The sequence below is a fragment of the Zeugodacus cucurbitae genome, chromosome 6 (genome assembly GCF_028554725.1).
Source record: "Zeugodacus cucurbitae isolate PBARC_wt_2022May chromosome 6, idZeuCucr1.2, whole genome shotgun sequence".
NCBI classification, from domain to species: Eukaryota; Metazoa; Arthropoda; class Insecta; order Diptera; family Tephritidae; genus Zeugodacus; species Zeugodacus cucurbitae.
The window spans coordinates 15,687,508-15,703,768 of NC_071671.1; the positions used below are offsets into that span (position 1 = coordinate 15,687,508).

General features: G+C 34.3%; 1 protein-coding gene across 7 annotated transcripts in view; it reads right to left on the reverse strand.

Annotated features, from left to right (window-relative positions):
• Positions 1 to 16,261, reverse strand: part of LOC105213275 (kinesin-like protein unc-104) — a 100,273-nt gene that overhangs the window by 50,646 nt on the left and 33,366 nt on the right. For 6 of the 7 annotated variants that reach the window (XM_054232987.1, XM_054232983.1, XM_054232990.1 and 3 more), the window contains exon 2: positions 7,893 to 7,969. The gene's annotated coding sequence lies outside the window, so the exon portion shown is untranslated. Of the gene's footprint in view, positions 1 to 7,892; positions 7,970 to 15,026; positions 15,046 to 16,261 lie in introns of those variants that run through there. The other variant, XM_054232986.1, reaches the window with a different exon arrangement.

Consider the following 16,261-nt stretch of genomic DNA (forward strand, 5'->3'; position numbering starts at 1 on the left):
AAATATACATATATAATATACTAGCAAACCGCTCCGGCTTTGCACGGGTTTAAACAAACATTTCAAAAGTTATGAGTTTTTGCACACTCTCCCATACATTAGTATGTACTTTCCCGTTTCTTGCGCGGGTTCATTTAAAAAAGTAAAATGAGTAAAATTCGAACATGAAATTATATTTTATTTGCAATGAGCTAAAACTTGATTACGACCTCTAGCCTTTGGCGTCCGTTGTCTTTCTCTCTGATTATGAAGGCGTTGGGAATGCTCAGAGCTCGACGCCCTAGTGCGATCTTGTATATTCGAATATTCGACTCTCAAGCGCGTACTTGGGAGGTTTTGAAATTTTGTTCAGCGAGCGCACGTTACTCGACTCACTGGCATGCGACTGCGTTGCGAAGAGAAGGACTTGCAAGGTGGTTTTCAGTTTCAGATTAAGATTCTCCATCACGGAGTCTTTTTGATACCCTCACCTGGGAACTATTTCCAGAAAGTTAAGATTCTAGCAATAAATATAGCCTATGTTAGGGTGAAGGTGGCTTTCAAATGGTGAAAGAATTTTTGAAATCGGCACAGTAGTTTTTGAGTTTATTCATTACAAACATACATACAAATCTTTCCTCTATATACTAGTAATAAAGATATGCTATGTCGAGGTCTATTCTGGATAAGTAATAGTTTAATCTACTGCAATACCCAGAACGAAGTTGGGCAAGTGTCATATCAGATCAACAACGGTTCGTTCAGTGCGTACAGTTCTTGTTTGAAGTAGTAATCTAGAACTTTTAACTAATACACAACTCTAGATATACTAACTGCGTTGTGACTAAATACACATGCTATCTAAATTTGAGTTTTATCCGATCTCTGCGTTATGTGGAACCAACATTCATAGGTGGGGTTTAAATATTCTCTAAACCAAAGTACGACCAAATACGATGAACCCAATAGACGTCAAAAACATCAAAAACAAATCTACAAAATGTTTATAGAAGATTGTGAAATGGGTGACAAAATTACAAGATTTCGAATTGCTTCCAAATCCACCACGAGAATCCAAAAATTACCCCCACACACTTTTTCCTATTTTCTTGGTTAAAAAACCGCATATGCTCCCATCATGTACTTACTAAATTTAAATTTAATTTATTTTCTATATTACATTTCTATTTTACAAGGACTACTAGAAATTTTCGCGATTAAAAATTGTGCAATTAATCTTAAGAGAAATATTATTAAAAGCTGAAATTTTGGTAAATAAAAAATTTCAATAACTGCATACTCATATCTCATTCCTGATTAATAAGAATTTAAGATGACAGACGAATTTCGAAAATATATAATGAATTTTATGCTAATCCCACAAAGGGTTGACATTTTTAAAATTTAGAAGCTGCGAGACATATCGTCCTTTATCAGCGCTCAATTATGCAAAAACACGAGCATAATCAATTCTTCTTAGATCATTGCAACAAACCAACTACAAAAACAAAAAAGGCACTATAAAGCTCATCATTGAGAAGAAAGTTATGGTTACTCTATTGTTGTTGTAATATATAAATAAATATATATATATATATCTACATCATGGCATTAAGTACACTCTCGTTCGAACACCAAAGCATAACGGCAACGAAATTTTTGCGCAGCGTGTGTCAGTTCATATTAGCGAATTCTTGCGATTTCACGACGTAACTACCAGACAGTGATTAAACTGTCAAATGAGTTGGAAGCGCAGCACAACAAAAACAACACCATAGACAATAAATAACAACAAATAAGACACACAAATACGCACACAAAATATACATGAATTTGAAAGACTCGCCAAGGACAACGGAGACTGGCGATATACCGTTCGCTGTCAATGACACACACGCTGAGCTTGTATATAGCTTTAAAAGTGACAACAATAACACCAACAATAAGAAAATTGCAAAAGGACAATAACTTAAAATTGCCAAAAGGTAGTACAACAACAACACATACATATATGGACATGTTTGTTGTTGCATGCTTTGTTAGCGCACACGCGCCAACAAATACAGCCACACATTCATCATATAACGGTGTACGCAGCATGGTTACGAAACAAAAACACATAAACATAGAGAGAGTTTAAAAACCCCACACAAAGCTTCGGCTGGTTTACCTCATCAATGAACGCTTTGCAATTTGTCTTCGCTGCTGACTCGGCTTTAAGGTCAACTGACTTTTACAAAGGTGAAAGACTTTCAATCTTTTTTGGGGGTAAAGAGATAATTGATAGCTTTGCAGCTTCTAACTTCAGGATAAGTAAAAAAAAGTAAAAATTTAGCTGAAGGTGAGCTTGTGTGGGTCGAAAGCTCTTGCGGGATGCTTTGCTCGGCAGGAATTAAAGTAAGCAAAACTACAATAATAAAACTGTAGGGACCAAGATTTTTACGGGTGTGCACTGCAGAGGACCTGACTGTGATCGAAACTCCTTCCGTCCAACATAAAACAAAGCTTTTTCGAACAGCTCCTTTACAACCACTGACTGGCCTCTAAATGCAACACTGAAATATCTTATCAGTTCTTCTATTATTCCTGCGAATACGGCTAAAATCTTTACTGCTCATTTATCAGATGAAGTCAATTTGAAAGGAATATTTAGGGAGAGTGTAAGCTCGGCTAAATTACTAACAAGGCTTGCAAAAAACGCGAACTTTTATCTATTCTTATGATAATTCTATTTTATGTGCACTTTGGAAATTATACTATGATGCAGTGAATTCCGTAATAGACAGTTCTCATTGTTAATGAGAGTATAAGGTGATGCCTAACTGTTCACTTTAGTTCCTGGACTGAACAAATATATGTACAACACTAAATAAAAAAATTATTTAACTAGAACACCTTGGATCTGTCACATTCATCTATCTAGGTGGACTAACTAGATTCTATCTAAATCAGGTAAGCCAATTTGTGATGGGTTTAAGGCCTTTTGAGGTCTAACTTTAGGGTTATTCTGGAATCACAAAGTACTTTGGAGTACACAAATAATCAAGGCGACTAAATTAAACGTTACAGAATAGAAAAATATATGGATTAAAAGGTGCCAAAAGGACTGGCAATCGGTAGTTTCTCCCAAAACTATTTGAATATAGTTTAATGACCCCACGAAATAACTTCATAAGCTATTAATGGAACTGACTTTTTACTACACGATAAACTTGCAATAGGTTCCTGGACACAGTGATATTCCAGGTAACTGTGAAGCAGATGAACTAGCCAGATTATGCTCAACCTTACAATTGGATTCCAGTAAAGGTATATACATGCCGTTGGCCACTTGTAGACACTTAATTAATAAGCAGGTCATAGATTGGACTGAATCCCGGTAGAAAGAATCTATTGCTTAACTAGTAGGCAAACGGTCTTGGTCTAATTGAAATAAAGGCTGTACTTGCCTACTGAAATTTACAATGAAGGGCATAAGAACTCTAGTAGGAGACATGCCGACAGACTGGAGTTACCGAACAATGACTAGAAGAAGAAGAGACTTTTGAGCATCTTCTATGTGAATGCAAAGCATTGTACAGGAAAAGAATGGCAACAATTGGACACGATTTTCTCGACGATATCTCGGAGGTTGCCCATTAAACTTGTTGTGTTGTTCAACTTCATAAAAGCCACAGATTGGTTCAAAGTGGACATTGTAGTGTAAGGGAATTCTGGTCCCGGTGGATTCACAATGGGCCTCCTAAAGGCCTAGATGCGTCATCTGACATCCATTTTACCTGCCTACCTACCTACCATTTGGCAAAGTCATATGCTTTCAATATATTAACTATATTTTTTCGCTTGAATAAAAATTTTGGGAAAATCATCGAAGCTTGGTTAGTAAGAGCTCTTTCTTTTAAGCGCGCATTGAGCCTCAAAAGGTGCACGGTGCATGTTTTAGGCTTTAAAAATACATTGATTGTCAGCTTCTACCCATTACTATGTTTGAGGTACTCCACACTCGCATTTCAGCTCACAGATGACCTGTAGGTTCGCACTAATATAATTAACACAACAGCTGTTGACTCAAGCAATTAATTTAAGGTAAAGAATCAAATTAATCTCAAATACTTATGTGTATTAATTAGATATACAACGAGTATATATACGAAGTAAGCAACATTTATTACTGAAAATTTTATGCTTAAAAACTTCAGCATGTCTTCCATGAATTTCAAAGTTGAAAAGTTTACTAGCGCTTCTCATTCCAGATAATTTCGGCAGTCACTTTGGTTAGGTACAATGTTTCAGATGTCCATAAATGGCGTTTAGCCGTTGCTGCGAAGCAATTATTGTCAAATTTATTGAATTTATTCGACTGACTTAATTAAAAAGTCATCCGACGAGTTACTGACGCTTCATACATACGATACATATATTTACGCACTAAAGAGAGGTATTTTCATATATTTTTCTTTTCATGGGAAGTCGCTGAACGACCTTTACCTTTCAAAAAGTCCAATAATACGAAAGCTCGGCACAACAACACCACCAAAAAATTGCACATACTAAATAAATAGCCTTGTGCTCTAAGCGCGCACAAAGAGAATCACTATGTGGAATTGAACTCAGGCGGCAAGGCTGAAACCAGTGACGAGTAAGCGCAGCTGTTTGGTGCCGAAACAAAGCAAGGTTTGATGAATTCTGTTGTGGGCGCAAATCTAATGAGCGCAAATACGAGATGCGAGCACCAGCTGCAATTTAAATATCTACATAAATGGTTCTTTTAGTAGCCTGCGGCCACAGTTGTCGTGTTAAAAGTGAGCCGTCAGAGTGAGCTGACACGCACCACCTTCAGGGGTCCAATAAACAATTAAACAGCGGGTGAGGCATTTCACTGGTATTTTTGGTGCGTTGTGTACCGCTGCGCCTCAGACAAGCAATTGAACTCACTCACATGCGACACGTGCCCCAAATTAAATCGCACACAAATGTAATTGAAAATGTTTGCTCTCTTGCTTTTGGACCCAAAGGGCAACAGCACAAATAAATTGAAATTAAATGAAGCAGCGTGCAAAAGAATTGGTAAGGCGCAAATGTGGAAGGGGGAGTGTGGTTGAGTAAAGTATCAAGAGAGTAAAGACTGTGCAAATAATAATGTTTCGAAGAAATAAATATATGTGCTGAAGTTGTAAAATGAGTTAGGAGGCATCAAAAGAAGTGTTTCGTAGAAATCTTTGTGAAAGGGAAGTCAAAATAACAAGACAATAATATAATGAAATATTTGTGTTGTAAGCGTAAGAAATATGTGGCGCGTACTCTCCTGTTTGATATCCAGTTTCTGTTTTTATTTTTGATGTGTGTCTTGAATGGTATTCGACACAGATAAGATTAGATTCGACAGATTTGAGTAGAAACATCATTCCAAGTGTAGTGGAGAAATCATTGGGTCAGAAGCGAACGATATGTGGAAATGAACACTTTTGCAAGTTGTTTGGTCCAATTTTTGTCCTTCACACTGCCGGCTACTCGATAATCGAAAGAGCTGTTATAAATTTTTGCTTCTGCTTTTCATAAGAAGTTAGAAGATGCAGAAACATGAGATTTTTATTTTGTAAGGTAAATCGATCTAAATCAGCGCTTTAATCGAGCAAAGATAGTTTAATTGATCAATTAGCTCCTGTGCGAAAAGGCCATTAGAAAGGAAAAGCTGATATAACTGAAACTCTAAACTAATTTGTTGACACAGATTAGACTATACGATAAACACATAAAATATGAGTCGATATTGATTTAAGTGTGTCTAAGGACTGTTAATTCGCTAGTCACCCCAAAAAACTTTTTGAACACTCTTTAATGACCGCTCGAAGTAACTTAATGAAGTCGGTTGGGTTGTCTCGTCATTAATTAAGAACAACTATAAAGTGCATAATTATCACTGAAGAAAACTGTTTTAGATCGGAAGATTGTAGGATAATTGGATCCATGAGTTGGATGTAAATGCAGACCGGCTCTTTAAAATGTAAAGATATTATTCAGATCATATTCCTAGACAGATTAAAATAGTATTTCTTATTATTGAAGTTTATTGAAATTTAAATGTGAAAGCATTCTTTAACGAGCTTGAAAACATTGAGAGTAAGCTTTGAGAATTGAATATACAATAGTGAAGTGCAATATCAAATTCAATTTACTCTTCTAATTCAATAATTAATTAAATGTCTACATACCAGCAACTAACTAATTGCTTCATTAGAGATCAATTAACAATCAGGCGATATAAAAACTCTAGATTCTGTCAAATATGTTTAAAAATGGGAGGGAAATCTATGTTTTATGAGAATAAAATATCTTCAATAGAAGTATGAAGTAGTAAAAACAAATTGTTTCAGCTAAATTGAGCTAAACAGGGTCATAGTCCACTTCAACTCGATTTGTATTCGATTAAAAATCAATGTAGGGTAATAATATATTCCTTTGATATGGTAAGTCGATCTAATTAAGTTCTTTAATCGAGCAAAAGCCGCTTAATTGATCAATTAACTCCTGTGCGAAAAAAACCATTAATTGAAGTGCTGGAATGTCGTACGGAGAGACTATTTTACCGATACCTTTTCAGAATACGTTATGTTTTAGAACTCAAATTGGCATAGGAGACTGTAGTTCTGAATTATTTATGTCAATCATCATCGATTTCATACCATGCATGTCTGTGGGAATGATGAAGTTATAATATTAATATTTTAACTAAATACACAATTTAGAAAATTCGAAAGGTTCGAGAGGATTTGGCTAAGAAAGACTTTCAGAGTCGTTGTTTGAGATGGAAAAGTAAAATCTAACAAGAGGGTATATGACATGTGTAACAAAGACCTGAACCGCTTTCTTCTCTGTCATTTCCGAAATTGCATTGTTTGAAAAATCATGTATTAAATTGAGTTACGGGTGGATCTAGCCTTCAGCGATTTATACAAAAACTACTAAAATCATGAGCTGAAAATAGCTAAATTTTAACTCTCTAAAGCCCACCAGTCGAAATTTTTGGTATTTTTTCAAAATTTTTTAAAACTGTGCACTTTTTTTTTTGTTTTTACAACCAAAAATACAAAAATATGTGTTACACTGCGCTGTTAAAGTACGACAGCAAAAGTATGCTTCTAGAAACTGAATTCTTTACTAAGATAATCTGCTCAGCTGATCTCAAAGTAATTTAAAGAAAACAGTCCCTTTTCGATACGCGCCGATTTTTCATAAACATATCTAAGCAAACGTACATATATACTGTGCAAATACTATGTATTACTTCGTGTGACAGCTCATGTGGGGTAGCGAGCCACAGCAAAAAGTGTGAATGAATTTGCGCATCGATTGTGGCCCTTTGGGGGAATAAAAACAAGACCAAAGGCAACTCGGGGCTAAAACAACTATGAATGGTGTAAAATATGGTTGAAGTCAAAAAGCGAACGCATATAGTACGCAACGAGGCGCAAATATTTGCAGACACACACAAACGTTGTACGGCAACAACAAACAAACGCCTCAAAGCAAGCAAACGCCAACCGCCAAAGGAATATATTTAGTCATTGTGGAAAAAAATAGTGCACACGTTTACATAGAAATATACGCAACATGTAATAAATATTTATTTAGTTGGTGCGCATTTTGCATGTGTGTGTATGTGTGTGACTGAAGCCTCCACTGCCGCTGTCCTTCTAACCCCATTGGATTTGCAGTCACTCATGAATGAGTCATACAAATTTTTTCCTTAGTCGTACCAAATGCCGTCACAGCATTTTTTGAGGGGTGGGCAGTTGTGATTTGCCTTCTTTTGATATTTAAACGCGATATGGATGCCATATATGTATATATTTGTATTAATATATTACAATTATTAAATATTTATTGTTTGGGTTCGATTTATTTTTATTTACCTTAAAGGAGAAAATCTCAAATCCAAAGTTTAGTTTTAGTTTTAGTTACCAGTAAAAGCTGTTTCCCAATTGTGCGCCTGAAAATATGCAAAGAATAACAGAATTAAAAATCTTAAACAATATTATTTTTCAAATATAAGTAGATTTTCCTTGTAATTTAGTATACACTTAATGAATTTGCCATCTCAAAAAGGATTGAATCCATTAGTCATCTCTCAAAATAATTTCAGAGGTAAATATCTCTACAAAAATTACATCTCAAAATTTTCTAAGAGAATATAGACTATTATACTGAGCGTATTAATTTTAATCCTTTTTCGTCAAAAAATATTAGTTTTGAGGAGACAAAAATATTATAAGATTCAATTATCATGAAAATATAGCTCTGTGCAATATATTTCGGGAGATTCCTAAAATTATGATACTAGACTACTTCTCAACGGACTAAAATCTCCTATGAATGAAAACAGTTGGATGGATTCAGAAATGAATTTATGGCAATGTTGTTAAGGAGGTTCCCCAACTAAATATATTTATATTTCTGGGACCGCAAAAAGCACTGAGGAAATACTATGGAAGGAGTAAATTTCAAAAGTGAATGTTTTGGGGGAAAATCTTGCAAATAAAACAGGTGAGGGAAAGAGATCTAACATGTTATATTTCTAACCTGACTTATTTTTTGTCTGGTAAAAATAATTTATACGATTTCGCGATTATAAATTATAGATCCACAAAAAAATAATGTTTTTATTTTCGAAATGATTCCACCATATCCCTCAATTTCGATTAAGTTAAGCACACCACTACTTTGCTTCGCATTTTTCTATTCATTTATTACAAATCACTACAAATTACTGGCGCCATTAAATTGCACACGGCAAACAGGACCAACGATTTCGGCAGCAATTTACTTCGCATACAGCAATTCAGCACGAGTGCTTAGAGAAATTGGGGCCACGCATTGTACAATTAAAATATACAAGCACGTATTATTGTGTTGCTGTTTTTTTATGTTTGTACTTGCTTATACTAAATAAAATAAAATGTATGTTATGGGGTTGCCACCTGTTTGGAACTTTTATAGACAAATATACTTTTAAATAAATAGTATTGGTCTAAAACGTTGCTTCCACCGTTTTCTTTGTAAATTTGAGGTTCTTTTCATTTAGGACAGCCTCACCGTACGTATCCGAAAGCATTCGATGAGCCTCAGCCGCACTTTTCTTGGAATTAAAAAAGAAAAGCAAAATTTCCCGCAAATGTTGAGAGTTCGGCTCAAAAAGTGACATTTTCAGTTGAGAATAATTTTGGGATGCAAACAGATCTCTACAAAATTTTGTTCGGTTAATGTTGACACAAATGTCCAAGATCGATATAAAACGATTTAATCGACCAGTGCTTGACCCTAGAGACAATCCCACAAATGTCGAAAATTCGGCTCAAAAAGTGACATTTTCAGTTGAGAATAAGTTTGAGATGCAAACAGATCTCTACAAAATTTAGTTCGGTTAATGTTGACACAAATGTCCAAGATCGATATAAAACGATTTAATCGACCAGTGCTTGACCCTAGAGACATCTATTGGAAAACGGCCGAAGCAAAATTGTAGACCTAATATAATATTATAACAACAACTGATTTCAATATTTAAATTACTCAATGTAATTAACGCAAAGCTGAGACAAAAAATGTAAAAGTTGCCATCTGTTTGAAATTTTTTAATAAACAAATATACTTTTAAATAAATATAACATTATAAAATAACCGATATCAATAATTACTCAATAAAATTAATAGCTTAAGAAAAAAATGATAAATGTTGCCACCTGTTTGAAATTTTTAAATTAAAAATTTTATAAATATACGAATTTGTTGAAAATTTCAAAGAAAACTTGAAATAAAATAAACAAAAAGAAAATATTTTAAGGTAGCGTTGCCACCTGTTATAAAAATAATTCAATAAAATTTATTTCATAGAAATATTCATGCAACTTTATATATGTATGTATATCCATCGCAATTTAGTTAGAATATACCTCTGGCAATACTATATGGCACCACCACACCCACGCTAATCACATACACACACAACCACAATAGAAAGGTAGTAGCTCGGGTCAATTGCATTTCATTCTGCGTTCATTAAAGCGGCACTTCAATAAATTGTCGTTAAGCGAATGAAAGCAACTAAGAGGGGAAAAAACAACAACAACAGTAATAATAATGAAAAAATCGCACTCAAATCATTAAAATTTAGCGACGAAAATGGCTGCTGGCGAATATAGCGGAAATTTTATTTAAATGCATAAATTTGCATAGAGCAAATGCGGGCTGGGCGAGAGGCTGTGGGTGAGAGGGAAGAAGTTGAATTGTGTTGAGAGTAAATGGCAGCAATGCATTAGCGCATGAAGTATGAATGGAAGCATGAAAATAGTGCGCAAATAAAATTTTGGTGTGCGAAATTCGCCCTGGGCGAAGTTAGCAACGCTAGCGCTGTGCTCTCGTATGGCGTTCAAGGACAAGTGTGCGCATCAAACATCAGCGGTATGGGTGTGGAATTGAACTTGCTGCCGCCGGCAAATCGTTCGCCATTCTACAATAACTGTCAGAGCTTTGAGTATTTTCAAACGCTTTCGACGCCAGCATAATGGTGAATTTCAATTAGAATTTTTGTGGAGTATTTTAATTTTGTATTATTAAAAATAAACGGCAGCTGTTATTGGTTTGGGGTTGTATGTTTTCATTTTCATTTCACAGCGGTTGCTTTAAGTGCCTGAAATAAAAGATGATACTATAAAAATATTTGTTCGTCAATTTATCGCCATTTTTGGTATTTGTCCTAATGTGTGCTTCATGTTGTAGCATTCTAACAATTTTAGGATACAAATCGATTTTTTTGTAGCGGAAATTTCAATAGTGCCAAGAAACACAATTCAAATTTCAATAACCTTAAGAACCCCAAAGCCCTAGCGTCCCCTTCAGGGACCCCCAAAAATAGTACTTCCTTAAAGACCTAACATAAGTTGGGATTGCCTTTTGACATTGATTACTAATCGTTGGATGCACAAAGTCAAAATTTAGATATGCCTTAGTTCCCTAAAATAGTTAAACCTAAGTCCTTCGAATACGTAAAATTCAAGAAAGAAGTATGACCCTACTCAGATATATGAGATCCAACAGTTATTGAATTAAATAAATTTATTTGTTTGTAATATTTAGAACAAACAATGGAAAGCAAACACCTTCACAGAATTTTGTTCTCCTAACATTTTTCTTCTTTTATCATCTATACGTTAGGTCCATTTACTACACAACGAATCATGTGGAAATTACAGTTTCTCGAAAGAAAATTATAGATCTAGAGAACTATTCAAATAGGGGAAATCATTGTTGATGTTGCTGTAGTTAATTCTCTAAACATAACATAAATAGATCCGTTACGAGAACTCAGCGGTTCTGAAAACATTCTTCTTCATTCTTAATACAAAACTCGAATCTTTAATTCAAAAGAAATATCTAGGATCAATTAGCTTGAATCGTCGCCTACACATACAATGTTTAATAGTAAATTTTCTGCTAAAATGTGCCAATTTATTACCTCGCAGAACTGGCATCGGATAAGGCATCAAAGTCAAAAAGTAGTAATGAGTGTGAACATGCGACAATAGTTAATTAACTAAGTATCTTATGGGTCTTGATATCTCTAAGTTCATTCTGAAAGCAATTCATTGCTGAAATGTAAAAAAAGCTTAACTTATAAAGGAATTTAACGGTCGTCGTCCCATTTGAGTTTAAGAAAGAAAGAACTACTCTCTTCCTACAAAACATGTATCGCTTTTATTTCTTGTAACTCAACCGGAAGAAAAAAGGGTCATTCTAAATGTTTAGGTTATACTCGTATTAATTACAACCGTGTAAACCCGATGGCTGCATTACTCCGTCACATTAAGATTACCGACCGAGCTTTGGTGATCTAACCTCGAAACAGTCAAGCTTTCTTACAATATCTCTGTTTCACCTACATATTTTTAGTTAAATTGAATGGCCTTTTAATTGGATCAAACGATATGAGGAAGAAACCATCGTTCAACAGATTTGAAAGAAAATATAGTTTTCACTACTCGCTTCGGATTTATAGTTCGTCTATTCACTTCGAGCTTCATCGATACTAGATGGCATAAACAAGGAAAAATTGTGTTTAAATTTAATGAGTCATTGGCAACTGAAAGTTGTAAAATATTTAAAAAGCTCTTAACTTTGTAGTTAACAAATTTTAAATATATCTAAGGGTCTGAGAAAACGCCTAGTATGAAGTTACCGTGAAATGTTTGTTAGATAATTGGTAGAAGTTATAACATGAAGAGTGTAGGACACTTCAAAAAAACCAACACATTGTTGTAACACGCTTTGAAAGCTCTTTGCAACTGTAGAAGCTCTCCAACTACAAAAGACCATGAAACTACTAACAGAGAATATCAAATATCTCTTTTCAGATTCAGAACTGATTAAAATACTAGCAAAGAATCAGCTGGGGAGTCTAAAGCTTTTCGAAAGCTTTAACATAATCAACTATTATCAGTTATGAATGAAAGAAGTAAGGTATTGTGATGCAAGAAATCGAAAAATATTTACTCTCAATATTATTTTTGAGTTATTAACGATTTGTATGCTTTTAAGCTGTAGTACATAAACTTTTTCAGCTAAAGTAAGAAACAATATTAGAATGTATTGCGTTTTAATTGAAAATACATAAAATAAATGTGAAATTTATGTACACGCACACTCAGGCATAAGCTACCAAACTGAGCTTTAACGCACACATACACACCTAACTTTAATAACAACGTTGATAGCACTAACAACAGTAAACATAACCATAATAAAGATGGCGACGTTCGTCATCATTAAAATTCATATGCAGTCATATTAAATTTCTATTATGTGAACTGCGAAATTTGTATGTTTGTATTAATTGTTAGTGCGTATGAAAGTGTATGTGTACTCTACTGCCATTAAGACTCCAAAAATACCTAAGACACCCCTCTACTTCCCTCACTCACCCAACCATATGCCACTTGTAGACTATATTTAAAACGGTAATATGTACCCGCAGGATATTGATTGCATGTGTATGTGTGTGTGTGTATGTGTTGCTGATATATTGCAACGACAGCCTGGCATACCATATTGCGTGCGTGAAAGTGGATTTGCGTGTTGGTTTTGGCGAAAATGTTGTATTTAGCTGTTTTCAGAATATAAAAATCGTAAATATTGCGTATTACGAGTATACTCACTACTAGCAGGAGTTGTTGTTCGGAAGAAGAAGCAGTTGAGAGGAGAGAGGTTTGTTGAATGGTATATGGTAAATAAATGAATGTGGTGGTATTGATTTTATAAATAATTGTAATTAGTAAGAATTAGGGGGTGAGGTTAAGATGCATAAGGGGGATTTAATAAAAAATAAAATTGAAGTAAAGAAAACTCCTATTATAAAATAATTTAAATTACTATTTTTAATTTTAATATTTATTTAGAAAATTTAATTTTTATTATAAACAATTTTTTTGAAATATAAAAAAAAACCATTTTTTTTTTTAAATTAAAAAAAAATATTTTATTTAAAAAAAATTTAAATTTAAAACTTTTTATTTTTATTAAAAACTAATTTTTTGAAAAACCTTAAAAATAATATTTTTTTATTTGTAAAAAAATTAGCAAACTTTTATTGAGGAAAAATATTTTTATTTTGACTTTTTTAATCTACAGTGGAACTTCCATAACTCAAACTTCCTTAACTCGAAGTTCTCCATAACTAACTCTTGAATGGGCAATAGAAGTCAAATTTCATACAAATCTCCTTCCATAAATTGAACTTTTCGACCAGGGCATAATACATAATTAAACTGTGGGTAAATATATACTTTTTATACCTGTTTGAAAAATTGTATGTTTTAATGAAAATTTCTATAACTCGAAGTCTCTCTAACTCGAAGCTATTTTGTGTATTATGGCGATTCGTGTTAGAGAAGTTCCACTGTAGTTATAAACATATACATATGTACGCATATAAGCGACTCAAGCTAAAAAAAGAACCTTGTACTCGGTTACGAACTCTCCTTTCAGCAAAATAAAACTAATCAAGACGAATAATTTCTATTATTTCATAAAAAATGTGATGTCATTTAATATCTTTCGCAGTTAATTTTCCGCAACAGACGTCCTCTACAAAAACATATGCACCTGCGCAGCAATAAATTCATGTACATATGTAAATTCATATAAATTTTCGTATGTATGTATGTATCTGCAATAATAATTTGCTGCTTGAAAAGAAATAAAATCGACGGAAGTCGGAAAAACCATAAAATTTATTATTACCGTCATGTTATGCCCTTTACGACATTAGAACGGAATAAAAGTTTATTAATAAATATCGAATTTATTAATAAATGTCACAACTGCTGCCACAGAAGACAATAGATTCTGAAGAAAAGTGTTTATTTAACCTTGCTCAGAACTATATTCTTTTATAAAGCAGTCTGTCGATAAATAGGTTACGTTAGGTTAGAGTGGCTGATCTCCTGTGCCACAAGAGATCCCACTTGGACAGCTAACGCCAGTCCTTTGCGATACGGCAAACTCCTAAAAATGAATGAAGTAACGACAAAGCGCTTTGAGCCTTTCGCGAATTTTTGCAGGCAGAAGCGTACGGAGGAAGTGCATCTGAGTAATCTATCAGATGCTGCCTTTATGGCAGCCACCTCCGCTTGAAAAACACTGCAGTAATTTGGCAGCCTCAAGCTTTACTTCACGCCAAGCTCCTTGCAGAGGACTTCTCCTCCAACATTCCCTTTGAACTTGGATCCATCCGTGAAAAAGGTTGCCGCGCCTCTTCTCCACCAAATTCGACCTGCCCACCGCGGGGATTAGGCTCGAAAAAAGAGTACTGAATTTAATATATTATATCTACAACTTTCTTAATAATATAAACTTGATGAGAAGTATTGTGCGAACTACAGATTCGAATGAAATATCCTTATTTTAGAAATAAGAAGAAAAGTTTTTGTGAAGATAGTTTTTTTTTAACATTGAATTAATATACAAAGCCAGCTAAAGAAGTTACGAATACTTACTCTCTTCATATTCTCCATGGAGTCATGAATATATGTATATTTAGTGCCTCTAAATTTGAATGATCAATACATATTGAGATTTTGGTCTTTCAGAAGAGAGTGCGTCATTTTTGTCTGTGTTCTCAGAAATTAATTTACGATCAGAAACTCTCCTCACTCTCAGTTCTACAAAAAAAATTAAGAGAGATGTTCAGAGTGCCATCGAAATACAATAAGTAATGTTAATATCTCAACTGGAAAATCAAAGCGTTTGCTACAAAACTATCATATTTTTTTATCAATTATAGTATTTTAATTTATAAAAAATACTTCTAGGTATTTTTAGCTTACATTTTTTTTCAACTGCTTAAAATGTTAGAGTTTTATTATGAATCCAGCCAAACACTTTTTAATTTTGAGCACAAATGAACAGTTACTTATATGCGAAAACGGATTTTGGAACCATTTCCATGATTAAATCCAGTAAATTTTTTCAGATCATTTTTTCACTTTGCACGAAGGCCTCGAAAACAGCATTAGTTGGATAAAATCCATCAAATTCCTTTATTTCCACTGAGACCCTTTCCATCTACCAAGGCGAGCACAAGATGTAACGAATCATTGGTTTCACAAGTCTTAATAAAAATATGTAATATTAGGTTGTAAAATCTTCCGCTTTTTTTCTTTTGAATGTATATAGCGCTACAGAGCTCATATCTGGCAATACCATACATATTTGAAAGGTCTTGACCATAACCTATTGACGACGCTATGCATGATTAATTTGGATATTGCGTTCAATAGTTATAGACGTGTAAACATGGAGTTCACTAACGCCGAAATTCGCGCTATTTTAAAGTTATCCTTCGTTAAAGGCAAACCCGAAAACGTTCCGTGAGATTAATGGTGTTTTGGGGGATGATTCGAACTGCGGAGGAATGGTTTCGACGATTCAGAGCGGGTAAAAACGACACCATGGACCGGCAGAAGACCTGTGACGACGAATACCGATCAAATCATGGAAAACATCGTATTAGACCGGCATGTGGCATGTCGTGACATCGCTCAGGAGATGGGAGTTAGTCACCAAATCCTTTGAAACCATCTGCAGAAGACTGGATACACAAAAAAAGTTGATGTTTGGGTGCCGCATGATTTGACGCAAAAAACCTTCTGGACCGAATCAAAGCCTGCCATATGCTGCTGAAACGGAACGAACTCGACCCATTTTTGAAGCGAATGGTGACTGGCGACGA